Source organism: Mus musculus, chromosome 16, assembly GCF_000001635.26.
Source record: "Mus musculus strain C57BL/6J chromosome 16, GRCm38.p6 C57BL/6J".
NCBI lineage: Eukaryota > Metazoa > Chordata > Mammalia > Rodentia > Muridae > Mus > Mus musculus.
The window spans coordinates 21278410-21306181 of NC_000082.6; the positions used below are offsets into that span (position 1 = coordinate 21278410).

Consider the following 27772-nt stretch of genomic DNA (forward strand, 5'->3'; position numbering starts at 1 on the left):
GTTTGAGCCAACCTGGGCTACACCATGAGGCCCTGGCTCCAAAAAGAAAACAAACAGAAGAGCCCAGTGCAACCCAACCAACACAAAGATCTTTTCTTAGAAAAAGATTCGTTTTATTTTTAATTGCGTGTATACGTGTGGTTTTACATCCACGAATGCAGTACCCAAGGAGGTCAAAAGAGGGCATCAGGTCCCCTGGAGCGGGACTTCCTGACAATTGTGAGCTGCCTGATGTAGGTGCTGGGAACCACATTCTGGTCCTCTGTGAGAGTGACATATGCTTTATCTAACTGCTGAGCCATACGGGTGGGTGGCTGAGAGGGAGAGGCGATCCCTGGAGGTCTGGGGCACAGGAGATGAAACTTAAGGATGTAGGGATGCCCTAGGTTTAGGCAAGTTCCCAGGATAATAGCAGGAGGTGGGAGGCAGAGGGACCTGTTACTGGGTCCTCATGGCTGGGGGGCCTCTGGCTAGATAATCCACATGACCAGCCAGGGTTGGGGGACCAGGTACTATATGGCTAGAGTCAAATCTCAAGATGTACCTTTCCGTGGAAGAGGAAGTAGAAGGGGCTGAGATGGCAGACTAAGGCAGAAAAATGCTGACACTCCCTCCCAACTGACTGGCTCTGACCTCTGACTTCCTGTGGGTTCCTCGGAATGCTTTAAAAAAAAAATCATTTATAAGCCAGGCAGTGGTGGCATATGCCTTTAATCCCAGGACTTGGGAGACAGAGACAGGCAAATTTCTGAGTTCAAGGCCAGCCTGGTCTATAGAGTGAGTTCCAGGACAGCCAGGGCTATACAGAGAAACCATGACTCAAAAACAAAAACAAAAACAAAACAAACAAACAAAACCAACAAAAATATCGCTTATTTTTATGTACGTTGGTGTTTTGGCTGCATGTATGTCTGTGTAAGGGTGTTGGATCCCCCCTGAAACAGGAGTTGCAGACAGTTGAGAGCTGTCATGTGGGTGTTGGGAATTGAACCTGAATTCTCTGAAGAACAGCCAGTGCTCTTAACTGCTGAGCCATCTCTCCAGCCCCAGGAGAGGTGGTCTTGACTAGCATTATTCTTTGAGCCTGAAACACACCGCTCTCCCTGGCATGTGCACAGCCCCGATGTTGATTTCCTGTAAGCCATAGTGTAGGAAGATTGAAGCCCCTGTATGCTGGGATCCCACAGGCTCTGAGAAATGGGTTGTGGTATGGTGACAGTGTGGGGACACTCTGACCCTCCTCTGCCCTGTCCACATTGCCCTGGGGCACACAGCCATTTCTACCTTCCTAGCTGCCTGTATTAAAGTAACACAGAGCTGTCAATGACTTTGACAGTGGGTAAGGAAGGCCAGCAGAGTTCCTGGGGTAACACTCTGTCTAAATGCCTTCAAAGCTTTCAAGGCCCAGCTAAGGGCTTCACCCTGCACTGACTCCCACTTATTTATATCAGGAACTCTGATAAGACAAAAACTTCTCCCATTCATCTTTTTGATGCCAGTCTTTCAAGTGGTTGCTTGGGGTTTGTGTTTTCCGTGTGATTTTTGTCTTGGAGCAAGGCCTCTGAAGGAAGCCTGGGGACAAGGTGACAGGGTTCTAATGGAGCAGCTCCTATTTTGCTCCTGGGGCCAGTGGATGCCGATGGATTCCTGCATCTCTAGGATGAGGACTTGCTAAGTGAGGATCACCCACCCACCCACACACACAAGGGCAAGAGTGGGGTTTGGGAGTGTAGAGGTTCCAGAAGCTGCCAGAGAGACTTTGTAGACACTTGACCAGCCCAGGGCTCTGACGTAATGGGTGGTGGATGGGGGTTGGCCAGGACCTTAAGAGTTGTTGAAAGGTACTTCTGAGTGAGCAGGGCTTTGAGGAACATGGTAAAGCACATAGTGGGACTAACACCTATGTGAGCACCACTCAGCCAGTCATGTGATATGACATAAATAAGCCCATTCTCAACACTACAAGGATGGTCCTTTCCATTGGTAGCATTAGGGACTTTCCAGCAGGCCTGAGCACTCCCTTCTCCTCCTGTGTTTTTGCATACTGAGTGCTTTGGCTAGCCCCTGCAGCTCATGGTGGTAGGCCCTATCTGCACTCAGGGGCCTTGTGTGGCAGTTGAACCAGAGTCCCTTACCTCTGAAGAAGAGCTGACATGAGTAACCAGTTAGTAGTCCCTGCGGCCACCATGTCGTGGCCACCATCCTGCCCACAGCGGAGGTATGCAGGAACGCAGCTGCATCCAGATACAGGTGTTCACTTTCAGCTCTGCGGCTCTGGGCCTTCCGTGCATTCCTCCTCACTTGCTGGCCAAGGAGTCTGTCATAGGGTGCTGACAGAGGTAGTGACTGTGCCCAGGAGATGGCCAATGGGGTTTGTAGTTCTGAGGAGTGCAGCTCTGGAGTGAGGGGGCTGAGAGCACCTGTGACCATTAGGAAGGCTTTTATGAGCCTCTTACACCAAGCGGCTTCCTCCCCCAGCTCTGCAGCATAGCAAGGTTTCCTGTTTGCTCCCAAGCAGATGGAGCTGGAATCTCTCAGTACCTATTCCCATTCATAAATCACAGAGTCACAGCCCATCCTGGGTGCTAGAGCCATCAATCTAATTACCGTGAGGCATGTGTGTGTATGTGCTCAAGAGTGCCTGTGAGTGTGTGTACAAGCACACATGCATATGTGCACACACATGTGTGCACGTGTGTAGGGTGGGAAGAGGAGCTGTGAGCATGCAGAGAATGCATCTGCCACTAGGGAGACAAGGATGAGCTGAGACCGTCACTTGTCTAGTTATGTGTTGCAGCACTTGTGAGATGCTACCTGGCTCAATGCACCTGTGTGGGGCTGCACTTGCCCTCTGTGCTGAGCACCAGCCTAGAGTTCATCCCAGAATACAGAATACAGAAACCTCAAATGGTCCTTATTTGCAAATGAAGGCTGGGATGCGGAAGAGGGCAAGGATGCCTTCCCACCTGGGGCACACCAGGAGAGCTACAGTAGTGCCTCGTGTGCCCCCAGAGGGCACTGTCCCTGCCTCACACTGTTGACAGCCCCTCCTTTTGCTAGGAGACTCCCACCTCTATCTACCCCAGGAGCCTGAGCTTACCAGGACCCTTGGAGGCTGTTCCTTCAAGGTCTCCTCCTCCTTTCTTGGCTCCAGAGAAAGTCAATCCTTCATCTGTCCATGTTCCCTCATTGGTCTCCACTCCCCACTCCCTTCCAAGTTATGGCTGAAGGGACCCGTGGATGTACCTTACCATTCCTTCCTACAGCAACCTTTTATGCACCCCCACCCCTACCCCCGACCACTGCAAGGGCCCTAAGCTAGCCCAATAGACAGAGTATTTTAGGAAAAGAGTTCTAAGGAGCCAGGGGGATTATTGTGAATCCAAGGGCGACCTAGGCTAGTGAGTTCATGGCTAGCCTGGGATACAGAGAAACCCTGTCTGAAAAACAAAAACAAACAATAATTGGGGGGGGGGGCGGGCATGTAGCTCTGAGAGACTTGTGTTTGCTGCTCACTGCACTTCTCTGGGACCAAGACTCTGTCTGGGCTGGCCTGCTATACCGTGGGTGGGAGAGGTACACAGGAGAAAGCCGTACAGGAGCAAAGACTGTGCCAGTGCCCTGCTATCATCACGTCTGGTTCTTCTTTTAACTAACCAGCACTATCTTCACTTGACAGATGGAGACTGAGCTATGGAGAAACTCGACCCTGCATTGCTCCTGAGGCTTGGGCCTGACTCCTGCCTGCCTGTACCTGGAGACTTCAGGCGCAGAGCCCAACCCTTTCCTTTGCGTTGAGGCCCCTCCCACCCCGGAGCTTCCCCCCCCCCCCCCCCCCGCCCCCCCCCCAACTCCCCGCCGCCCCGCCCCGCCCCATCTTTTATCACTGCTGGTAATGTTTGTTTTCCCAACACCTTCACAATTACCAGGGAGTCTGCAAACAGCGGTGTGACTGCGAAGCCGCTCCTGCCAGGAGCTGGGAGCTCCCTTCCCGGAAGGATGCCCAAGCAGTTCGCACCTGCCCCAGAGAAGGAGCCTGGCTGGCACAGGCTTTGACTGAAGGAGTTGTGAATAAGGCCAGGAGGGGATGCTGAAAGAGACCAGGCAGAGATGCTTCTCGTTAACATCTCTTCATAAAAGCCCCGAGTTCCTACATCCAGCTGGTGTCTGAATGGGGACTGATCATAAAACAGGGAGGCCTGGAGGCAGAGGACTGCTGGCTGGCCAGTGGGCTTTATAGGGAGGTTTTATGGACTCAGCTGAGATGTAGTGATGAGAAGCCAAACTTTAAACATCCCCCTAAAGTTCACTTTCACTCCCGTGGGGCTTCTAGCTGAGTAGGATAGAGGAGAAGGCCTGCTCAAGAGTCAGGGGAGGAACAGTAAGGGGGCATGAGCCACACACACCCAGAGGAAGCAGGCATGAATCACAGCAGGAAAGCTGTGAATTAGATATGAGGAAGGACTTCCCTCTGGACCTGGGGCATAGGATGCTGTGGGGTAGGGGTGGATGGGCTGACTTATTCCTGTTATCATTGCCCCCTAAGAGGTTGTTTTTACTTCAGCCTTTACTGATAGGAGGAGTTCATCTTAGGTCCAAGATCTGCCCAGAAGTAGAAGCCTGAATTGGAGGCCAGCACTAGCCAGGTCCTCTCTGGACTGAGATGTGAACACTTTCCTATTTGTACTGTGCGTAGGAAGGCAGGGCAAAGGCTCACTGGTCAGAGATGGTCTGGAGCAAATGACAGAAGCAGAAAAAAAGAGAAAGGTAAGATAGAGATGGGGGCCAGTATTCCTGCTTCCGGGGTTGTTAGGACAACCATGTATGGGTGAGGTAGCTCTCACTTCACTGCTGAGGTTGGGTTGGCTCCAGGAGCAGTCTGCCCAGCCCACCTGTGACTTCCCAGCTAGGTCTTGGGCACAGGATTCTGAGTAAAGCCCGGGACATGCCCTGAAGAAGAGCCAGGCTGGACCCACCCATACAGGTGAACTCTCCGGGTCCTTGCTGCCAGTAGGCCTGTCTCCTGGGAGGACCCCCCAGGATGTTCAGAATGCCCTCTGAAGCTCTCTGTGGCTGCTCTGGGCAGAGCTTGCTAGCTGGAGGGACAGGGAAGTGGAGTTCACTCATCCTTTGCAGGGTAAGCCTGGACCAACACCTTCAGAATTCACAGTAGGGGGAAAAATAGGCAAAGAGGAAAACACTGAGCCCCTGCCCCAGGCCTGGAGCTTTATACCCACACCTTCAGGAGATGTGGTCTCACTTTCTAAGGATAGGGGTAAAGGTCAGATAGCAACCAGGCCAGAGAGATTGCTCAACTTGCCTGCAGCCACAGAGCCAGCAGGACCAGGGAAAGACTCTAGCGTTCTGTCCTTCCAAGCTGAAGTGAGGAGGTAAACCTTTTCCTTTTCAGTCTATGGGGATGTGTGACCTGCCACAACGAACAGGAGAGGGAACATTAATGTTACAGGGTGTTGAGAAACAAAGACCGTTGCATTCCAGGGCTGCTGGCAGGAGTGCCGTAGAGGGTAGAGGCAGGCTGCACCAGGACACCAGGTGGTATTGCTTGCAAGGCCCTTGGAAATCTGCAGACCCAGAGACTCTTCACCCGAGCACCCTGAGGAATGAAATGGCAGAGGTGCTGATAGGTCTGGTCTTCAACATGGCCTCAGCCTTCCAAGGCCTCTGGAGCTGGGGGCGGGCGGGGCGGGGGACACTTGACAGGGCACAGAAACGTCTCAAGTGCATTCATTAGAGGCCATATGCACTCAATGAATGTGGCTAGGGTCTCCCAGGGGTGAGATCTGAGTTCAAATCCTGGCACCTCTACCCATTCGTACTGAACCCCACCCCTCTAAGAAGTGACTATCGAAGCCTGTACTTTGAACCTTGTGAAACCTGTTCCAGTCCCCTTGCCTCCCATCATACAGCTGTGTAGGAGCCAGGGTAAGCTCCACTAGGATGCCACCCTCCACACATCAACACACACTTGGCTGTACCAGCTCAGCTCTGCTCCTTTTCAGTCTTCAGGGGCCGCCCACTAACCAATACTCAGTGGTGTTGAGGGAGTATGGGATGGTCCTGAGACATGAAAAGGGCCATGGGGTGGGTACAGGAAGTACCCAGTATAAGATGAACACTGGGTGCCCAGCAGGAAACACAAAACTTCTGGCATCCAGGGGACATTTCTACAGTGTAGCCAGTAGACACAAATGCCACTTATGCTGTCTGGGAAAGCCCTCAGAGAATTGAGCAAAAGCACAGACTAATCACTGGTTAATTAATTAATTATTAATAAATAATTATCAATCATTTAAGTCAGAAGAAGCAGGATTGTATGGCTTGGAATGGTTGTAATGGCCACTGTAATATGCTATGCCAAAGGATACCCCTCACTCACCCCAGTAGACTAACCCGAAAGCACTTGAAGCATATAGCAGATTACATCCACGATATGTAATGGGAAAGAACTGAGTTAGCCTCTGCCCCAGTCAGTATGCAGGCACCAACCTGCCCAACTGTCAGCTTGACCCCCACATTTGCTGGCTGAAGGATACTGTATTATCAGTGATCTGGCCTTTCAGCTGAGGTGTGGGTGCCAGGGCCTGAAGGAGGTATGCCTTCCTGAGCCTAGAGAAGGGCCACTGACTGGTGCTGGCCACCAAGGAGACATGCTGAGAGCCGGGCCAAGGAGGAGGCTTGGAGACTGGCAGCAGACAAGCTCCCAGGACCCCTGTGCCCACCAGGCAGTCAGGCACTACAGCACAACCACCAGGTGGCCAGCAACTAGTGATACAGCTTCAGGTCCTGGTAACTCGGGCAAGGGAAGGAAACAGAAACAGGCAACATGGAGAGGTGAAGGCTTTGGGCTTCAGGAGCAGCACGCAGGCTCCCCTGGCCCCGCCTCCAGGAGCATGCATGGGCAGCTCCAACTAGAAAGACAGCCATACCACACACACCTATAATTAGGCAGAATGCTTGCTTTAGTTGTTTACAAGGTGGACCTAGCAGACTCTCCCTGGTACTTGGACATTCACTAGAAATTTAAAAATTCCTTTATTATAAAGTTCCTACCAAGGACTGTCCAGTAGCTGGCCCTGCAGAGAAACATCTAAGTATCCAGGCAGACCATTCTCTGAAAAGGACCAACTGCCCTGCTGACTTTGCACCGGAATTAAGACAGTGAGCACTCCTGCAAGGACCTGGGAGGATACTGCTTTCTTCCCTGGGGAACAAGGAGAATGAATTTGCACACCTACCCAGAAGCTAAGAGCTCAACTGAGAGAGGAAGGCTTGGGGTAGGGGTCTCCATGGTTCCCTCTCCTAGGCTTCCTAAGGGAGGCTGCTCTTGAGGAGTTTGTAGAGTCTGCTTTGAATTCTTCCAAGGTCCTTTCTGTCGGGAAATGGCTTCAGTCGTAGGTCAGAGCCTGAGGTGGATGTCAAGTGCACTTCCAGGACTATGGGTTCCTCTGGGAAAAGGGGGTGGAAGGTGCCTCTTGCTTTGAGCTCTGGAAACTGAATGGGAGGCACAGCGTTGCCTATTTTGTGATTGTACTGTCTACACAGTGTCTGAAAGAAGTTGAATGCAGAGAAGAGCATGATGTTCTGTAAAATGCAAAACTCTGCCAGGCATCATGGGGCAGGCCTTAATCCTAGCACTCAGGAGGCAGAGGCAAGTGGATTTCTATGGGTTCCAGGCCACCCTGTGTCTACAAAGTGAATCCAGGACAGCCAGAACTACACAGAGAGCACTCTCCCTCACACACACACACACACACACACACACAAATGTAAAATGGGGAAATTCCAGTGCCCTGAAACCTCTCAGTGTCCTGAGCTGTGGTCGGCACAGAGCCTTATGTAGCAGCCGCTAGTGGCCAGGGCACTGTGGGGATGTGTACACAGTAGATCTTGTCAGCTGTGGTGCCTTCGCTCCCTTCCTGGCATGGGCCCAAACACTTCGGGTTATTATTTTAACAAGTCCAGTCTCACTGGAAGATTTGCTTAATTCCCACTGTGCAGGATAGCCATTTCCTTCACCCCAGCAGCAGGCAGTGCCTGGCTGAGTGGTTAACTTGGCTCCTGTGGGCTGTGGCTTGTTCCTGTTCTGTCTCCCCACCCCCACCCCCACCCCCCAACATGGCTTTCTATATAAGCCTGGTGGAAAAAAAAAAGCAAAACAAAACAAAAAACCCTGCCCCACGATCGATTATCACATCTCATATGAGGTTAGGTATTGTGTGTCACATGGTATTCACTTGGCTTGGTAAAGGTGAGGAGGGCATGACTCAGAGGCCCTCCCAGTTTCACCTCCTTCCAGTCCTGGTAGCCTCCTTTGTCCTGACCAAGACACCCTTCTTCCTCTTGAGGCTTAATGTAAATCTCACTCAGAGGCCCCTTTTTTTCTGGGCCTCTTCTGGTCAGCCTCAGACTCTCTGCCTTGGGCCAGACCCAGGGTGTGCCCCAGAAAAGCCCACTTGTATTTTTGCCTCTCCGTACAGGGGGCCTGTGGCCCCGTGCTTACCCCGATTCAAGCAGCTTTTTCATTCTTCTCCCTGTCACTAGACTATGGTTTCTCCCCAAAGCTTCAGTCCTCCAGGCTGCCTGGTCAGCAGCTCTGGGTGGCCAGCACGCACTTCCTTCAGGTAAACGGGAGGAGCTCCCTCCGTTCCACCCACATATCTCTCCTGGTTCTTCCCCAGCTTTGCAGCCTTTCTGATCTCAGCCCTCACATTTGCATCCCGCTGGAGCTGACTCCAGATCTCAGGGATTCCCCCAGTGACGGTTTGGCTATACCCCAGTTTGGCTATATCCCTGTGTTGTGTGACATTTCCTAGGGAGATGCAGCATGCCTATCTATTTACCTCAGGAATCCCATGACAGACCAAAGTCGAACTTGGTGGACCAATGAGTTTATTGGGGATCCTTACAGGAATATGGGTGAGGGGTTGTTTACGGGAGCAGAAATGACTCAAAGAGAGCCACATCACCAAAGTCCATCCCAGCATGGGTGACAGCTCAAAGAAGCTGGGAACTGGGAGCCCACTGCACAGCCTGCAGGCAGCTCAACAGGTTGGAGAATGTCCTTTCCAAATGACTCAGTTGGTCTAAGCCTCTTCCAGGCAGCTCGGCTGGTTTCTGCTGCTTTTAGGTAGCTGGTCTGGTCTCGGTTTTCCTTGCGGCTCAGCTTCCTTTGGTCTGAGGTGGACTCTCAGCTTTTATTGCCTACCCTGGCAGGAAGGAGCCTCGTGAATCTGGTTAGTTTCAGGGAGGTCTTGAAGCTATTTTGAATCGGTTACCTTCCTGTTTAAAGAGCTTCCCCGTATCACGGAATGTCTCAATCTTGGAGAAGACTGTTACCCGGGGCCCCGCCCTGGGCATGATTCCCTGCCACTACTTAAGGAAGGAGCTTACCTCCTCTTCCAGGTGTCTTATACCACACAGAGGAAACAGAAGGTCTGTCTGGGGTTTGTGGACTCACTTAGCAAAATTGACCAGTGTGCCTATTATGCTTGGGGACAAACCCTTGGCTGCGTGATTTATCACAGGGTAAGAAAAAGAAAACACAGCAGTCAAAGCGTCAGACCAAGGGCTTCGCTGAGAGAAGCAGAAGAAAACGGGATAGAAGAGACGCTCACTTTGCAGCTTTACCAGGGATTCCTCCGTAGGGCCTGTGGATATCCTGGAGTGGACTTTGGGTCTGATAATTAGGTCCCAGTAGACTGGGAAACAAAGGCAGGGTTACTGATGAATCAGCTGTGGTTATGTTCCGTGGCCCTAGAATTACCATCACCTGGAAGGGACAAACAAGCATCGAAAGATCCAGGCTCCTTTTTCTAACCATGACGAGAATCAGATTCCTGAGAATTCCCTTAATTTTGAGGTTCCCTTTGGCAATAAGCCCTCTTAATTGTTCTGAAATACACATGGCTGTTTAAGACAAAATTATAACATTGTATGTGGGTTTTATAATTTATGTAGATGTAATACATATGCTAATCATAGCATGAAAGAGGGGGGCAGGGAGTAATGGACATCTGTGTTATGAAGTTTCTACAATTTTACTTGAAATAGTAACTCTAAGTGGACTGTGAAAAGTTAAGGATGCATTGTAATCCCTGGGGCAATCATTAAAGAATTAATGCAGAGAGGTATAGCTACAAACCCAATAGATAAATTTAAATGGAATTCTGAAACTCCAAAAGAAGGCAGAGAAAGAAGCATAGAGAAATAAAAAACAGAGGGGCAAAGTAAAACTAAATTCAACCATATCAATAATTACATTAAATGTTAATGGACTAAACATTCCAATTAAAAGACAGAGATTGTCAGATGAGATTTTTTTTCCTTAAAAAAAGACTTAATTATTTGCAGTCTACAAGAGATGCAACTCAAATCCAAAGACACAAGTTGAAAATAATGGCAGAAGAAAACAATCATACTCATATATGCAACCAACAAAGTGTTTCAAATACATGGAACAAAAATGGACAGATTCAAAAGGAAAGACAGACAATTCAGTAGTTAGAGTATTCCTTAGTGAGGTTCCCTGTCATTTGTCCTGATTTACTGTCAGGATAAATATGTTTAGGAAGTCATTTTCTGGGCTGAACTGTGGACTGTGGGTCAAAGGCTATTAGACATTTCAAGAACTGACATGGTCCAAGATGATTTTCCCTTCAAAACAGGGAGTTAAAAAATATTTATCCTTATTTTATGTGTATGTGATCGTCATGCAGACATATATGTGCGTATCATATGTGTGCCAGTGCCTGGGGAAGCTAGAAAAAGTCAGGATCCCCTGGAACTGGAATTAAGGCTGCAATAGTGAGCTGCCCAGTAGAGGTGCTGGGAACCAAACCAGGGTCCTCTTGAAGAGCAGCAAATGCTCTTAACCACTGAGCCATCTCTCCAACCCCTAAATGATGTGTGTTAAGTGTTTCTGATTGAACCATTGAAACCAGTTCTGGGAGGAGTATTAATGATGCTCAGTGGCCTCTTCTGTCAGCTATATCTGAACTAGAATGAGGCTAACGCAAGAGTGAAAAACAGCAGAGGGAGGCAAAACAGCCTCAGCTACCTAATTTTCAGCCACTCAGAATCCCTTCGTAACACACTTGATGAGGTGGCTCAGGTGTCAAAGACTCCAACAAGACCTAAGCTCACCCTCAACTGTTATCAAGATTTGTTCGGTCTGAAGAAGCACGAGGCAGCCGGTGCTTGTCATGTGTCACAATCAGAGGAATCCTTGTTAAAGCAGACTGTCGGGCCCTGTGCCCAGAGTTTCTGATTCAGCAAGTCTGAGGTGGGATGTGGTGCTGATGCTGCCAATCTGGGGACACGCTTAAGAACCACGAAGGCACACAGAAGGCCAAGGGAGCCTAGAAGAGGGAAGTTGTTCTTATTTGGCATGGTGCCTCAGTGTTGAATGTCAGAGCTGGAAGTAAGGGTGAGGGGTGGAGCAAGAGAAGAGAGGGAGGATCCGGGCTGGGTTAGCTGCAACCCAAATCAGGAAGGATCTCGTTTAGAACAAAGAACCCAGGCTCAAGAAGCAGGACTTCAAATTCCATGTGATCTATGTTTATTTATGTTGTATATGGTTGGGGAGTGGCACGTATGTGGAGATCAGAGGGCAGTTTGTGGGGGAGTTGGCTCTCTTCTTACCATGCATATTCTGGGGACTGAACTCAGGTCATCTGGCTTGGCAGCACGGGCCTTTTCCTCTTAAGCCACCTCGTTGGCCTTAGCCGTAAGATCTCAAAGATTACCTAAACACTTGGAGCCTCATTTCTTCACCCTGTATAATGGCTTTCCAATGAGAGAACGAAGGTTAAGCACCTGGCACCGACCACACTCAGTCACCGTTACAAGCATAGGCAGAGAGTGGACTGTCTGCCCAGGCTCAGAGTAGGCTTTTGTGAGTCGAGACAGAGTGTTAGACCTAGTCCAGGACAGTGTTGCCTGAAAGTCTTCCTGAGGACGCCAGGAAGTTCCAGCGTCCTTCTCAGACTCTTCCCTACCTGAGTCAAACTGTTCACTGGCCTACTCAAACTCCATACCAAACTCAAAGCCAGGTTCAGGCTACTGCACCTAGCCAAGCAGGGCTGCTTGCTGCAAAGCACCCAGCTCAGCCTTATCAGGCACCATCCAAGAGTGCAAGTGGCAGCAGCTTTTGATTTTTTTTTTCTTTTTTCTTCTTTTTCAAGCAAGAAAGCAAAGGGAATTCAGTCCATCTGCATTAAGGAAGGGGAATTCATTCCCTGCCCCCCTGAGTTCTGAGATAAAATGGTTCATTTCCATGAAAATCAAAACTCCAAGATGATTCTTCGCTGCAGCTAGGCCAGAGCAACAGGCCCTTCCCTCTTCTCCTGTCTGTCAGTGAAGGCAACTCTGCAAGCATATGGTGCTGTGTTGGGAGAGGGAGAGTTTCCAGAATGCCTCAGAAATTGCAACAAGATAGTAGCCTTCACCCCTGAGCAGTCAGTCTTTCTCCTGAGCTCCAACCCCTCAGTCAGACACACTCAGACTCAAACCGCTGCCGAAGCCTTAGACATGTGTGGTCGTGCCTGTGGAGGGCCTCAGAGGAGATGAAGGTGGCATTAATGGGAACTCCTCCTGGAGCTCGAACTTTCCCTGGCAGTTCTTGACCCTGACCTAGTCTCAGACACAGCTAATTCAGACCCTGCAAAATGCTGCTCTTCAAGGTGCTGTCCTAGTGAACCCCCGTCCTGTCTTCTGCTCTTTGTCTGTGTGGTTCGATCAGAGCCTAGGCAAAAGCCAAGCTTGGTCATCTTGGGGAAGCATTGCTGGTGGTTGGAAATCATGAGTAAAATTTGAAAATTAGCTGAATAAAATCCTGCTTAGGGAAGCAAGTTTCCCAGCAGGGGGAATAAAGGCCAACTGGCAAGGCCCGACAGGAACAATCAGACAGTCTCTGGATTGTGCACCTTTGGGATCATCCACCCTTCCCCAGCCCTCCTGAAGCATGGGAAACTGAGAGATACTCACATAAGGTGATTGTCTAAGAAGGCTCAAGAGAGACCTAAAGCCAAATTCCTGCGCAGTTCCCACTGCTCTCCAGATTCCCCCACGCCACCTCTCCTTTTCTGATTCCTTCATCCAAAAGTAGTTTACATTATGTATCTGCTCCCCAAGGGCTATTGGCCCTGGCAGATGTTTGTGGCAGAACCCTGGTACTGGTCCAAGGGTTAGACATTCTGAGCCCTGTGTGGGGCAGAACAGCTTGAAGGTGTAGGTGGATTTATCTCATCGGCCAACTATTGCCTGGGTTAGTGTCTATGTGGAACAAAAGGACAATGAACCCCAGCACTTAGTCTTGTAAATCGGTCCCCCAACTTTCCCAGCCTCATATGGGGTTCTTTTCTTCCTGGAAAACTGAGACCCCAGGTAGAGGGGGCAGGGTAGGACCAGGTGGGACCATGTTTCTAAATCTCCCTGTTCTCCAGGTGTAGCAAAACTGACTTCTGTCTTCTTTGACTCAAATTTTCCCTGCTTCCACTCATGTCTCCACGGGGCAGCCTTCTTCTGCAGAAGCCTGGTGGCGATTGCAAGAGAAATCCCAGCCCAGGCCTCCATCACCACCAACCCCAAGTCTCATTGTGTGGATATGGCTGCCCTAAAACTCACAGAGATCTGCCTTCCTCAGCCTCAAGTGCTAGGTCAACAATGTGTGCCCATGTAGTCTCTGTGGAGGTTTGAGGACTGACTGGGAGGCATCCAGGAATGCAGCAGGCCAAGGAGCTGAGGAGCAGGGGGTGGGGAGGATGGGGGGGGGGTGGGTAGGGGGTGTGGGGGGGATGGGGTGGGAGGGTGGGCGGGGAAGTATGTATCACAAGTCTCTCCTAAGCTCTTCCCAAATCCTTGGGTATAGCTAAGTGGCTTCTGAGAGTCCACATGCTTGGTTTTCATTTGAGTCCCAGCTCAAAAGTCTTGTTTTCCAGCCTTACGTCATTTTGGCCAGGTCTTTTGACAGTATGTTCTAGGATCCTGGCTTGGGCTGTTAAAGATATGAAGTGCTACCAGTTTCCTATACCAGGACACTGGCCTAGCGTATACACATACACACAAACATGAGGAAGACTACACATACATATATATACGAAGGACATTGCACACACACACACACACACTCACACACACACATATACATATATACATATACACACACACACATACACATTCACACATACACACACACACACACACACACAGAGAGAGAGAGAGAGAGAGAGAGAGAGAGAGAGAGAGAGAGAGAACCTGGCCTCCTAGTGCAGAGCCTGAGCCTTTGGTGATTTGGGGCAGGAAGGTGTCGACTCAACATCCTGTTTAAACTTGGCACTAGTCAAGGTTTTTAACAGGGGTTCTGACCCACCATCCTCCCTTTCCCGGGCCTTCCTGCACATTGCTCTAATCAGTTTTAGCTTTGGATCTAATTCTGCCTCACCTTGGAGCTCAGGCCCTGGACCAGCCGAGGAGGAACAGTGTGATGTCTCTGTGCCACCAGACCCACATGGTAATTGGGGACCGAAAGGTGGGAAGAAGAAAGGAGAAAAAGAACAGAGGGAGGGACAACAAAAACGAGACAAAAAGTGGGACGAAGGTGTGCGTGCAGTGTCCAGTTGTAGGCTGATAAATGTGATAGGGCTCAGGGTGGTGCAGGAGGTTCAGAGGACCCACAGCAGTGGAGGGGGAAAGGACCAATTCCACTCGGGCGGGCACAGCTGCCAGGGATCTGAGTCCCCTGCTGGCCATCTGAGCAGAGGCTCCGCCTAGCCAAGCACCCAGCCCCTGTGACTCCCGGGTGGAGGGACCCACATTCCTGCCCAGCAAAGGCCGCTTTAATCAAGGCTCCAGATCCTTCCTGCAGCCGCCCCGGGGGGGACTGTAACGCTAAACACATTAGTGTGTGAGATTGAAAGGTAACACATTCTCATGGAAGCCCTCCGAACAATGGGCCTCAGGTCTGGGTTTCATTTGGAGGAACTGTGCGGTGGGAATTTCTCTAATCAAATAAAAGAAAATGAAAAAAAAAAACCCTCTATCATTCACAAACTTAAATGCTCTTAATTGCATTAATTTGAAAAACACAAAGTCTTTCTGAGTATGGTGTTGGAGCTCGATAGGAGAGGAAGCTCAGGGCTGGGGTCTGGTGGCAGCAGACGGTGCTAGGCAAGACAGTCAGTGTGGCCAGGACTTGAAGGATAGTCTAGCAGAGATTCAAATGACAGGTTAGCCTCTGTCCCCCCACCACCCCTCCCAGCCCTGGTATTTCCGGGATCTCATGGTCGCTGAAGAGGCCTGACAGCCCCATCAGGCCACTTGGCCTGGACCTGCTGCTGTCACTCACTCCCAAAGAGGGAGGGCAGACTCTCTGCTCTGTCAGCACCTACAGCCTGGGCCCAGCTGCTCATCTTGCAACATGCCCCACTCTGGATGCCTCCAAAACCCCAGGCCTCAGACTGTCCTTCATAGCCATTAGCCCATACTGGACCTCTTTGGACCTAGAACTCTGTCTTCACAGATGATGGAAAGAAACAAGCTATGGGGCTAGAAGCTTGAGGAGTGGGAACACCTGACACTTGAGGAGTGGGAGCACCTGAAGCTGACACTTGAGGGGTAGGAGCACCTGACAGTTGAGGGGTGGGAGCACCTGAAGCTTGAGAAGTGGGAGCACCTAAAGCTTGAGAAGTGGGAGCACCTGAAGCTTGAAGAGTGGGAGCACCTGACACTTGAGGGGTAGGAGCACCTGAAGCTTGAGGGGTGGGAACACTTTAAGCATGAGGCTAAAGGAATGGGAACCTTCCTATTCTGAGTCCAAGGCACTTTCTTCAATTGCATTTCTCACTCGGGGGTTTAAAGGGCTATCCAGTGCCACAGAACTCCCTGAAAGCAGTTATAGAGCCTGTAACAGGCAGTTGTAAGCTGCCTAACCTGGATGCTAGACACTAAACAGAACCTCCGATCCTCTGAAAGAGTGATACAAGCTCTTCTCTCTCTCTCTCTCTCTCTCTCTCTCTCTCTCTCTCTCTCTCTCTCTCTCCTTTCTCTCTTTTTCTAGACAGGGTTTCTCTATGTAGCATTTACTGTTCTGAAACTGGTTATGTAGACCAGGCTGGCCTTGAACTCAGAGCTCTGCCTCCTGGGTGCTTGGGTTAAAGGTGTGTGCCACCATGCCCGGCATGATACAAATAACCGCATAACCATGTCCTGAACCTCCCCATTCTCCTTGTTCTTAGGCTTAGAGCAAACTCATCTTTTACAAATCTTTGAAGCCCTGTGAGTCTCCCATGTGGATAAGAAGCAGGATTATCCCGTGCCCCAGATAACTGAGACCCTGAGACAGAGGTTGACTTATTCAAGGACACACAGTATCAGGATCAGCACTAATATTCCAGAAATGTCTCCACTGTGGCACCTGCTGTGTGCTGAACCCTCTGCCAGGCTCTCTGTACACAAGAGCACCCTGATTTCACCAGAGCCCAAGCTTTTTGGCCACAGGTGGACTCCTTCCCTGCACCACACTGCCTCCCAAAGACAAGGATGGAACGCCAGGCCTTTCTAGAGCTCTTCTCAAATTGTCTCTTTGTGAAGAATGCTGTCAGCCGTCAGCCAACACCACTTACTCAGAACTCTGGGCGTGGACTAATGAGGGACACGATCCTTGCCCAGACAGACTGGAGGCTTTTCAGGCAGCCAGAGATGCAGCACTCCAGAGGGAGTGGGGGAGGGGCCCCCACTGATTCTTGACGGAGCCATGTGACCCTGACTAAGATCTCTCTCTCTTGACCTCAGTTTCTTCACATGTCTAGAAGGGACTGGAGGCATAGGGCTTGCTAAGGACTTCCTAGCCTAGGACCATATGACTCCCCGAGAGGCACAGGCTAGCCGTGCTTGGACAACTCTCTGGCAAAGGTGACTTGCTAACCCTTACCTTCCAGCTTGGCTGTCCGCCAGAGCTCAGTGTATAAAGCTCAGGAGAGGAACTCACTCAGGACAAGGGGAGCCCGGGGGGGGGGGGGGGAGGTGACGGTTTACAAAAGCACGTTGTGTTTAGGTTTGCAGACCTAACAGAGAATTGGGAGTGGGCACATGCTTGTCCCAAGCAGGCAGATGTTGCTTTGAAGAACTTCTAGGGGTAGAGTCTTGGGGAAAGGGGATCTCATGAGCCCATTGCTGCTGCGACCTGATTTGATGTGCTCAGGAAAACATTGCTGCCGCCCCCCCCCCCCCGCCTCCTTCCCCCCAACTCACATCTTTCCAACTCTTTCTGCCACTCACAGAGTTGTAACTGAGGTCATGTGATGGGAAGCGCTCAGAGAAGCTGTTGTCTCCTACACCACCCGCCTCACCTTCACCAAGAATGCAAAGGACAGAACAGGGGGTTGAACCCCAGTACCTCCGAAACTCAGGGAGGGAGACCTCAAACAAAGAGGGTTATAAACTGAACACCCGGTGTGCCTCAGTTTAAGCAAACCCAGTATATCCAAATCTAAAAATAGCTCCTTCTATTGGAATGCTTTCCCATATGAATTCATTCCCATATGAGAGAAAGACTCACTAGCTCTTTTCTTCAAGAAGCCAACTCCATTAGTGCATTAAAATACGACTCAAGTTGCCAAATGTGATTTCATATGCAATCCCTCTCCCCGCCCCCAACATACTTCTCACTCTTGATCCCTAAGGAATACTCCGCCTTGAATAAAGAGAGGTTCGCCTGGGGGTGGGGGGGACTGCTAACCAACATGGCAAACACATGTCCTGGATTTTCTGAGACTGGCTCACTTTCTAATATTAGGTTTCCATTGTCCCATGAGAACTCTTGGAACGATCAGGCCTTGGGGACTGGCCATACAAATGGTCACTATAGAGAGGACAGTGTCCTGTCTGACCCCCCTTTCCAGCATTGCAGGGCTTAGGGGCAAGGCAGGTTGGAGAGCCCTGTGGCGGTAGAGAGGGTAAAGAGAGTTCTAGGATTGGGAAGCTTCGTGGGGTGGGGGGTGTTGGACGCAGGGTGAGTCAGCTGAGGAAGGCAGCCCCCCTGGGTTCCTGGGATCCATTAGAAGCATGCCATGTGAAGCAGACAGGCTCCCTGCACCGTGCTCCTCCGGGAAGTGAGTGGGCGGCGCCCTGGAAGGTGGCCAGGGAAGAGCAGCTCCATGATTAAAGGGTTGGAGACTGGGACTTCTGAAGCGAGACCAGGATGGCTAGTTATTTATGCATTCATCTCTTGGTTCTTACCTCTACACACTCCACCCCACCACCCAGCAACCCAGACCCACAGCCCAGCCCTGGACCCCACATGGGGTCTTGGGACAGTGGGAGGAAAGGCAAGGACACTACTCACCCTAGGTGTGCCAGCAGGAGCTTCAACACTTGGGCATCATAAAGCTTTATCCCAGAAGCCTCCCAGGATACAAGTTACCAGCCCTGCCATCCAGATAAGGACACTGAATTGAAATTCTTTGCTCACACGCGGCCAAGTGGAATGAGAACTGGGTTGTCTGATTCTACCACACCACATCCAAAGCAGATGATGAAGGAAGGCTGGAGCCAGAATATGAGGATGGAGAAATCTGACAGAGTGCCACTTGGTCTTTTTCCCTGGGGCTGTTTATGTGGAAGTGCTAGTTGCCAAAGCAGTGCTAATAATGGGGCTGGGGCTGTGTATTGAGCATTTATGTATATAGCAGATAACACACACACAGACATATTCACAAACACATACACACACAGATACACATACATACACATACACACGTATATTCACACACACACACACACACACACACACACACACACACACACACACACCACTCTAACATACACAACAATTTCCTAAGCTATTGTGATCCATTTTACAGTCAGGGAAACAGACTTCTAGAGCCAGTATTAGTTAGGCACAGCATTTAAAAGAGGCAGGGGAAGAATTTCCACAAGAATTTGCTCTGTCTTCAAAGCCCATGACCCTCGTATTTCCCCTCCACCATGTGTGTTTGCTAGAGCCAGTTCTCTGTAGGAGAGAATTCTGGGAATTATCTCTAGTCAACCTGAAGCCGTCCTTAGAATCCAAGAGGTGTAAACCAGAAGACTAGGTAGGGCAGGTTAGCTACTTTCCTGTGCTGCATAGTAACTCCGTCTCTACTGTTTCCTTTTTTGCATTTCTCCCATGCTTTGAAGCCTATTTATGCTAGGACTGAACTTAGACACCTCTTCTAGTCTTCTCTGATCTAATCACAATGTGCCTCCCTCTTTGAACTCTCTGTCTGCCCTTTGTGTAGCAGCCCAGAACACTACGCTTCTCCTGTTTATCTAGTTCAAATGTCTGGAGGAGACAGACTGCGTTGTGTTTAAGGAAGGGATTCCTATGTGAAGTTTCAGAGCAGGGATTGTAAAGTTACAACCTGGAAGGTTGAGTGAGTCACAGGGTAGTGTTTCTGCCAGTAAGTTGGGTGACACAGCAGAGAAGCTCACCTACCAAAGGTGTCAGACCCAGAAGCAACCCTAGCCACTCCTCTGCCTCCCATCACCTTCCCTGCCAGTTCTGAGTTGCTTCTTTGTGTTCAGAGGTCTTCAGTCTCCAGGTTTGTGCACCTTAAATAATAGCATCACTGCTGGGGAGTTGTGGTCTCACTAGAGTCAGGGTCCTCCAGGCCTATGGTTGCGTGGCCTCTCCATCTGGTGGGGAGTCTGAGATCAGCTCTTCGTTCTAGGCCTAGACTAGCTACTGAGTTTTCTACTGGGCTTTGCCCCTAAGAAACAGCCTAGACAGGGATACAACACAGCCAAGCAAAGGAATCATTGTGACTTAGGCAGTGAGTGGTCTACTCTCAGGATAAATAGCATGCAGGGGGCAACCCAGGAGGAATGAGAGGCTAAAATAACAGGGTGATGGAAGACAGCCCGCAAAGGGGACAGAAGAGACTCATGTCTGAATGAGGGTGGACACGATGCAAGAGATGCCCTGACTGTGTGCTTCAAGGTTTGCTGGCGTGGGTCAGGGATGAAGTCACTGGTAAAGGGACTGGCAGACATGGCAGAGGAGAAAATGTTCAGTCTCACTAGGGACCAGAAGAATAGAAAAGATGAGGATGGGTCAAAGGACACCACAGAAAGACCTACAGAGTCAACTAACCCAGGCCCGGGGGCCTCACAGAGCCTGAACCACCAACCAAAGAGTGTGCAGGGGTTGGATCTAGGCCTCCCACACATATGTAGCAGAGGTGCAGCTTGGGCTTCATGTGGGTCCCCTATAAGTTGGAGCAGGATTGTCTCTGACTCTGTTCCCTGCCATTAGATCTCCTTCCCCTACTTGGACTGCTTGGTGGGGCCTCAGTGGGAGAGGATGTGCTAAGGTTCGCTGAGTCTGGCTGACTCAGGACTGGGTGGTACTCAAGGGGGGCTTCCTTTTCTCTGAGGAGAGGGGAGAGCATAATGGAGGAGGGTATTTGTAAGGGTGGGACTGGGAGGAGGGGAGGGACGGGGCCCAGGATTGGTATGTAAGGTGAATAAATAAATAAATTTGATGATACAGGCATACAGCAAGTGGAGCAGCTAAGACAGAAGCCACCGGTGACCTTGCAGGAGCAGATTGAGCTGAGTTGTTTTGGAAGCCAGATTGCAGGGCATTAAGAAAGTGGCAGGGGGTGCGGGAGCAGGAGAGGTTGGAAGACTCGGAGAACACTGGCAGGAAACGGAAGGACAGAGATGGCACCTGGAAGGCCACAGGCTGAGCAAAGACCTTCTTTTTGACGGACGATGGGAGAGCCTCTTAAAGTGATGCCACTTCTGAGTATAAAAAGCAAGCTCTTATAAAGATTGTGTGTGTTTTCTAGACTGAAGAGAAATAAATTTCATTGGAATTTTGGGGAGCTTTATATATTTTGTGGGAACCACAGGGAAAGGATTTTTGATACTAGAATGGTTCTGGAAAATTGCTTTGTGGATCCAGGATGAGTATGTGTGTGTGTGTTTCTAGGGATCCAGGGTGAGTTTGTATGTGAGTTTCTAGGGATCCAGGGTGAGTTTGTATGTGAGTTTCTAGGGATCCAGGGTGAGTATGTGTGTGGGTTTTTAGTCCAAGGTGAAAGAGCAGGTAGGAAAGGTGTTTGAAAACAGGAACTGAGTTTGATGGCACACCTCTGAATTCTAGCTACTCAAGCAGCTGAGGCAGGAGGTTTGCTTGAGCTCAGGAACTGGAGGACAATCTGTGCAACATAGCATTGCTCCAACTTAAAAATGCAAATAAAAAAGCAAGTGGTATCCAAATTCATACTAGGAGACAGACTCAAGTACAATAAAAGGATGAATGGATAAGCATGTAATATGGACAGATCACAGAATCCTATTTAGCCATAAAAAGTGAGAAAATTCTGACACATGCTGCACTATACAGATGCACTTCGAGGATGTTATGCCAAGTAAAATAAGCCAGGCACAAAAGCACACATTTTAGGAAGGGACACCAAGACTGTGTGACTCCACCGCATACGGTGCCCAAGTAGTTAATGCATAGAGATTGTAAAAAGAGTCAAGGTTGCCAGAAGCAGGCAGCAGGGAGTAGAGGTCTCTATTTAATGGTAACTGAGTTCAGTTTCAGAACATGCTCGGTTCTGGAGGCGATCAGTGCTGTCTGGAGGCTACAGAGCACTGGGATGGCATTTAATGCCGTACACTGCAAGCCCTGCCTCTATTCTGCAAAAACCGAAAAAGCAAAAAAGAAATTGCTTAAAGTGCTACATTTTTCAAAGCAGTAAAACTTATGCTAACATTTATGTATTTGTTTATTTTTGTTTGTGAGTTTCTGTGCACATGTCTGCTGTGTGCGCACATGCTGATGGAGACAAGAGGAGGTCCTGGACTTCCTGGAGCTGGAGCTACTGATCAGTATGACCATCTAATTCAAGAGCTGGGAACCTAACTTGGGTCCTCTGGAAGAGCTTCGAAGAACATCAGGCGGTCTTTTATTTGCTTTGTTTTGTTTCTGTTTTTCAAGACAAGGTGTCCTCATGTAGTCCTGGCTGTCCTGGAACTGACTCTGTAGACCAGGCTGGCCACAAACCCACTGAGATCCACCTGCCTCTGCTTCCCAAGTGTTGAGATTAAAGGCGTGCACTACAACAGTCAGGTTTACATCAGACAGTCTTAATTGCTGAACCTTCTTTTTTTTTTAAAGAATGATTTATTTTAAGTATGTGAGTACACTGTAGCTGTCTTCAGACACATCAGAAGAGGGGATCAGATTCTGTTACAGATGGTTGTGAGCCACCATGTGGATGCTGGGAATTGAACTCAGGACCTCTGGAAGAGCAATCAGTGCTCTTAACCACTGAACCATCTTTCCAGCCCTGCTGAACCTTCTTAATCTTAATCTCTTCAGTTGTATTTAACCATGATTTAAAAATAAACAAGTAGAATTATACTCCTAGTAAGGGAAGGGGAGAGCAAAGACCCTGGAGGGCAGGACACAAGCAGGAGTCCATGGGGATGGCTTTGGGCCAATGGGGAGAGAAGAGTGCTTGGGAATAGTGGCCAGAGACAGAAGGTTCTGGGTGGGATGGGAGTCTATTAGTCCACTTCCTGTGGTGGCTGTAGCTTCTCCCAGGAATGGGCTTCTCTTCACTCAGTCCTTTGTTCAGTGAGGTGCTGATGCCCACCCTCCCCCCACTGGCACCTTTGTGTGAATTAGGGGATTGGCTCTGCCCACTCCTTCCTGGGCAGGTATGGCCTCAGGGCTGTAAGGTTCAGAAAGGATCTCTGAGAGGTGGGGGTGCAGTGGAGGTGCAACTCCTACCTGGTCACTTGGTGGGGGCATGTCTACCTTGTAAGGAATTTTCTAAATGGAACTTCTCATCAGTCCGTCAGACAGGCGCTGTGCTGCAGCCCCGCCCCACCCCAACCCCACGTGCAAAATTTTTTGAGCTACAGCAACTCGTCTCTGGCTTGAAGTAGCCGATGCTTCCAGAGCTGAGTGAGCAGAAGCATCCCGGTGGACAGCAAGAGCCTAAAACTTGTGTATTCCACTTCTGCCAAGCTCTAAACATGGCAGGAATGATTGGGATCCTGGCATTGCAAGCCCAATGGTGGGTCAAGGAATCAAGGAGTCAGGGCCTGGGGAGGAATGGCCATGTGGCTGTGCTTCTACTCCAGGAATGGAGGGAGCATGGTCTGGCTAAGAAGGCAGTCAGAGGGAAGCAGCCTTGGGTAAGGTCCTTAGGAAGGCTTACCTGGTTGGTACCCTGGGCAGGAAAGCCTCTCTGTATACACTGGGCACACAGAAGCTGACTATCTGTAGACTCCCCTGGCATAAATCCTATATGTTTTTAAAAGCGTTTTTAGCTACACAAAATAATTGCATGTATTTATGAGGTATAGTGTGATACTTGAGTGCTTGCATCCATCCTGGGTAGACAGATCAGCCAGAAGAAATGTTCATCACTTCTCAAATTGGTCTCCGTGTCCTTCTGTTGGGAACATCTAAAACACATTCTACAATCTCCTTCAAAATGTAGAGTTATTTGTTGTCAGCCATAAGCTTTACAGTTCTAACCAGAGGCTTTTCTGGTCTGTCACTGTTTCTGGAACTTTCTGCCTGCTTGATTGTTGGCGTGAGACAATAAGCTTTGGGCTATCTGAGGACTTGAGTAATGGTTGGAATGGGGCAGGTCAAGGAGAGTTCAAAATCCAGCTGTAAAACCGGGCATGGTGGCACACACTTTTAATCCCAGCACTTGGGAGGCAGAGGCAGGTGGATTTCTGAGTTCAAGGCCAGCCTGGTCTACAGAGTTAGTTCCAGGACAGCCAGGGATACACAGAAAAACACTGTCTCAAAAAAAAAAAAAAAAAAAAAAAAAAAAAAGGAAAAAAAAATCCAGCTGTATAAATGACAAGATCTATTGCCTGGATAACTTTTGAGTTTCTTTACCTGTAAGATGAACTCAAGGATGCTATCCCCATGAAGAATAAACATGTCAATAGATGGAGAGCACAGAGAAATGTCACACAAGACCATTGCTGTGCAGCAGATGTCAATTTACAGGCGCCATAGTGTTTGGAATGTCAATATCAGTAGGTTCAACATCTGGCCCATCGCATAGAGCTGCTGCCAAGACATAGGACTTTGAGGCTGCTACATGCTCCTTGTCCTGGAGCTTCTTCCTTCTTGTTTCTCTTAGAGATAGACAGACTGCTTCTGCTGACCTTGAGAGGACCTCACAGAGCTTTCAAATATCTTCATATTTATAGGTTTGGTGAAGTGTGGTGGTATAGTTTCATGGTGCGGGGAAGGAAGGTGAAGCGCAGTGTGGAGAGAAACAGCTGTGACAAGAAGGTGAGCAGTACAGGAGGTGAGACATCAGAGACAGGTGAATTACAGGACCAGGGCCGTACAGGAGGCGAGACACCAGAGACAGGGGAATTACAGGGCCAGGGCAGTACAGGAGGTAAGACACCAGAGACAGGGGAATTATAGGGCCAGGAGGTGTCTTAGCTGCTTTTTTATTGCTGGGATAAGAAAGACACCATAACAAGCAACTTATAGGAGAAAGAGTTATTGGGATTTACTGTTTCAGAGGATGAGGTTATGACTGTCATGGTGGGAAATACAGCAGACATGGTCCTGGAGCTTACGTCTTGATCCACAAGTTTGAGAAGAGGGCTAAATGGAGATGGTGTGAGTTTTTTGAAACCTCAAAGCCAGCCCCTCCGTGACACACCTCCTCCAACCAGACCACACCTCTTAATCCTTCCCAAACAGTTCCATCAACTGAAGAAGTATTCAAGCATACAAGTCTATGGGATAACCCTCAACCCCACTCCAGTTGTTCAGGACCCACATGAAGGTCAAGGCTGCACATCTGCTACATAGGAGGGGGGAGGCTAGGTCCAGCCCTGTGTATGTTCTTTGGTTGGCGATTCTGACTCTGAGACCCCCAAGGGTCCAGATGAGTTGACTCTGTTGGTCTTCCAATGGAGTTCCTATCTGCTCTGGGACCCACAATCCTTCCTCCTGTTCTTCCATAAGAGTCCCCAAGCTCCATATACTGGCTGTGGGTGTAGGTGTCTGTCAGAGTCATCTGCTGGGTGGTAAGGCAATCTCTTAACTGTAACGGCTGTAAAATGTCCTGGTTCTACTCCCTATGTGCGCTCTCCCTGACAGATAGCCCAGGACTTGGGCATCTCCAACACAATCCAGGATCCACTTTCACAGCTTCATTGGGCTCTCAGAGCCTGGGTACAGGGACTGTTCTACCACAGCCTGGCCTCGGCAGCATTTCTTAGCTGCAAAGGAATGCTATACATCCCCTTTACTACTGTAGATTTCATGACTCTAGAGCCAGCTATGTGGACAATGCTACCAAGGTCGGTTGTCCACTGGAGATGGAGTCTGACCCCTCCCCGACCCCAATCCTTTAGTTACGTTTCCAGCAGCTTTCCTTGTGGTTGATATTTAGGGAAGAAGATTCTTCAGGCATTACCTTTCACAGATTAGAGCACAGCTGGGTGGGGCCTTGTCACTGGGGCACCCCCCCCCCCCTTTATTTTATTTCAGATCAGACCTCTCATCTTTTTCAGCACACACTTTGGCTCCAACAATGCATATCCTGGTACTCTTTTTCTCCTCAGACTGTACATTTTATATTTCTATTTGCTCCACTTGTTCTTTTGCATTGTAGACCTATATAAGAATGATTACTAGGGCTGGAGAGATGGTTCAGTAGTTAGGAGTGCTGACTCCAGAGGTCCTGAGTTCAGTTCCCAGCCACCACATGGTGGCTCACAACCATCTGTAATGTGATCTGATGCCCTGTTCTGGTGCTGTCTGAAGGTAGTGACAGTGTGTTCACATACATAAAATAAATAAATAAATCTTTTTTTAAAAAGTGATTACTAATAATTATACAGCAGAGTCAATATTAGTCTGACTAGAGATCTCCTCAGGAAAATTAATACAATATTTTTCAATTTAGCTTCAAGAAAATTCTTAATACAAGGGCAGAAAACAGCCACATATTTTGTCAATGTATCATAAGTGGGCTCTAGCCCAGTTGCTGATATTGCTCCCATCTGAAACCTTTTTAGCTGGGCTCCCCATAATCCACACTGCTCTCAGCATTACTGTCTTTCAAGCTCCCACTAAGACGGCCTGTTAAGGACTACTTAGAGTGTTTGACCACTTTCCTAGTGTAAAATCTCAAAGTCTTCCACATCTCTCCAAAAATCCATTATGGTCAGGCCTGGCCCAGTGATACCCCACTCCTGGTACCAACTTCCCTCTCCCAAACTACTTTTGTTGTTGTTATTGTGATAAGACACCACGACCAAGGCAACTTATAGAAGAAAGAGTTTATTTGAGACTTACCGTTTCCCAGGGTTAGAGTTATGGTAGGAAGCACAGTAGACATGGCTCTGGAACATGGCTGAGAGCTTACCTCTTGATCCACAAGCATGAAACAGTGAAGGATTTTTGAAAAGACAAATCTGGTCCCCAGAACAAACCTCCTCCAATAAGGCCACACCCCTTAATCCACTCTAAATAGTTTGACCAACTGAGGACCAAGTATTCAAACATATGAGCCTATGTGGACCATTCTCATTCAGACCACCACAGCAACTGAGCTGTCAGTGCCAAGATAGAGTACAGTATGTGCAGGTGAGGGACTAATGAAAGCTGGAGTACAGTGTATAGAGGTTCAGGACCACTGTCAAGGGGTACAGTGTGTGTGGGTAAGAAACCAATGACAAGGTGTCACTCTGTGTAGTGAGGCAAGGCAACTGGTAAGGTGTTCTAGGATGGCTCTCGGTGGTTCTTATAGTTTTGAATGTGATGATGTGCTATGTGTTTTGTAGAGGTGGGACCTCCAATAACCAACAGTTGCTGTCCTGATTTTCTGAAACATGGGGTCTGTGGTGTTTTACTCTTTAGAGGAGGCTGGAGGAAGGAAGTTGGGAATCTGATTGTGTCCACCTCTTCCAGGAACTTCTCACTTCCAGCCAACGAGAGATGTTAGCCGGGAGGGAGCGCTTCCCCTCCATATGGGGATGGGAATGTACACAGGAGGCAGGAGAGGAGCTGGGTGGGCTATGTTGGACCAGCCCAACCCTGGACGGCCCTGGAGGGACCAGCCAGTGGGCGGGAGGATGCTGTTTATTTGACTAGGATGTATATTTAAAGGTCTCAGTTACAATGGGCCCCGAGCACTCTTTTTAACAAGCTGCAGCTGTCTGGTCGCTCATTAACTTTCCTGACATCTCCTCCTGGCAGGTCCTAGGGGAGCTGCCCCCCAAAGTTCTCCACTGTGGCTCAGGACCCTGAAAGTCTGACTTCTTGCTCTTGGTCCCTAAGCCATCATGATGAATGGGGCTCCTACCCCAAGCCGACAAATGCTTTCCTGGAATGAGTTCTGTTTGTTAGGACAAACACAAATTATTCTGAGAAAAGCTAAAGTCCTGGTTTCACCTGCCACCAGGCTGTCCTCTAAACAGTAGGAAAGGACCCCTCAGGGCGTAGGGCATCAATATGATCCCCTGAGACAACAGGACTTCCATGTCTTTGACACTGAGTGGAAAAGAACTAATCACCTCTGAAGGCATGGAGAACAGCTGGCATCATGGGAGAGTGTGGGCTTGGGGTATGTGGCATCTGTCGCTGCCATTTTCTGTGTGAGTCTCAGCTCAGGTTCTGCTGTGTCTGGCCCCAGATCTGTCCAGCACATAATACCCTGGTTGTTAGCCCAGTGGCTCTCAATCCAAATGGGTA

At 49.3% G+C, this 27772-nt stretch overlaps 1 long non-coding RNA gene across 1 annotated transcript in view; it reads right to left on the reverse strand.

The window, feature by feature from the left end:
- The window catches only part of Gm16863 (predicted gene, 16863), a 49374-nt gene extending 30911 nt beyond the window's left edge, over positions 1-18463 (reverse strand). The window contains exons 1-3 of the long non-coding RNA NR_046162.1: positions 18362-18463; positions 3927-4090; positions 2136-2420 (exon numbers count right to left, since the gene is read on the reverse strand). This is a non-coding gene — a long non-coding RNA (predicted gene, 16863). The remainder of the gene's footprint in view (positions 1-2135; positions 2421-3926; positions 4091-18361) is intronic.
- Between the last annotated feature and the right edge of the window lie 9309 nt (positions 18464-27772).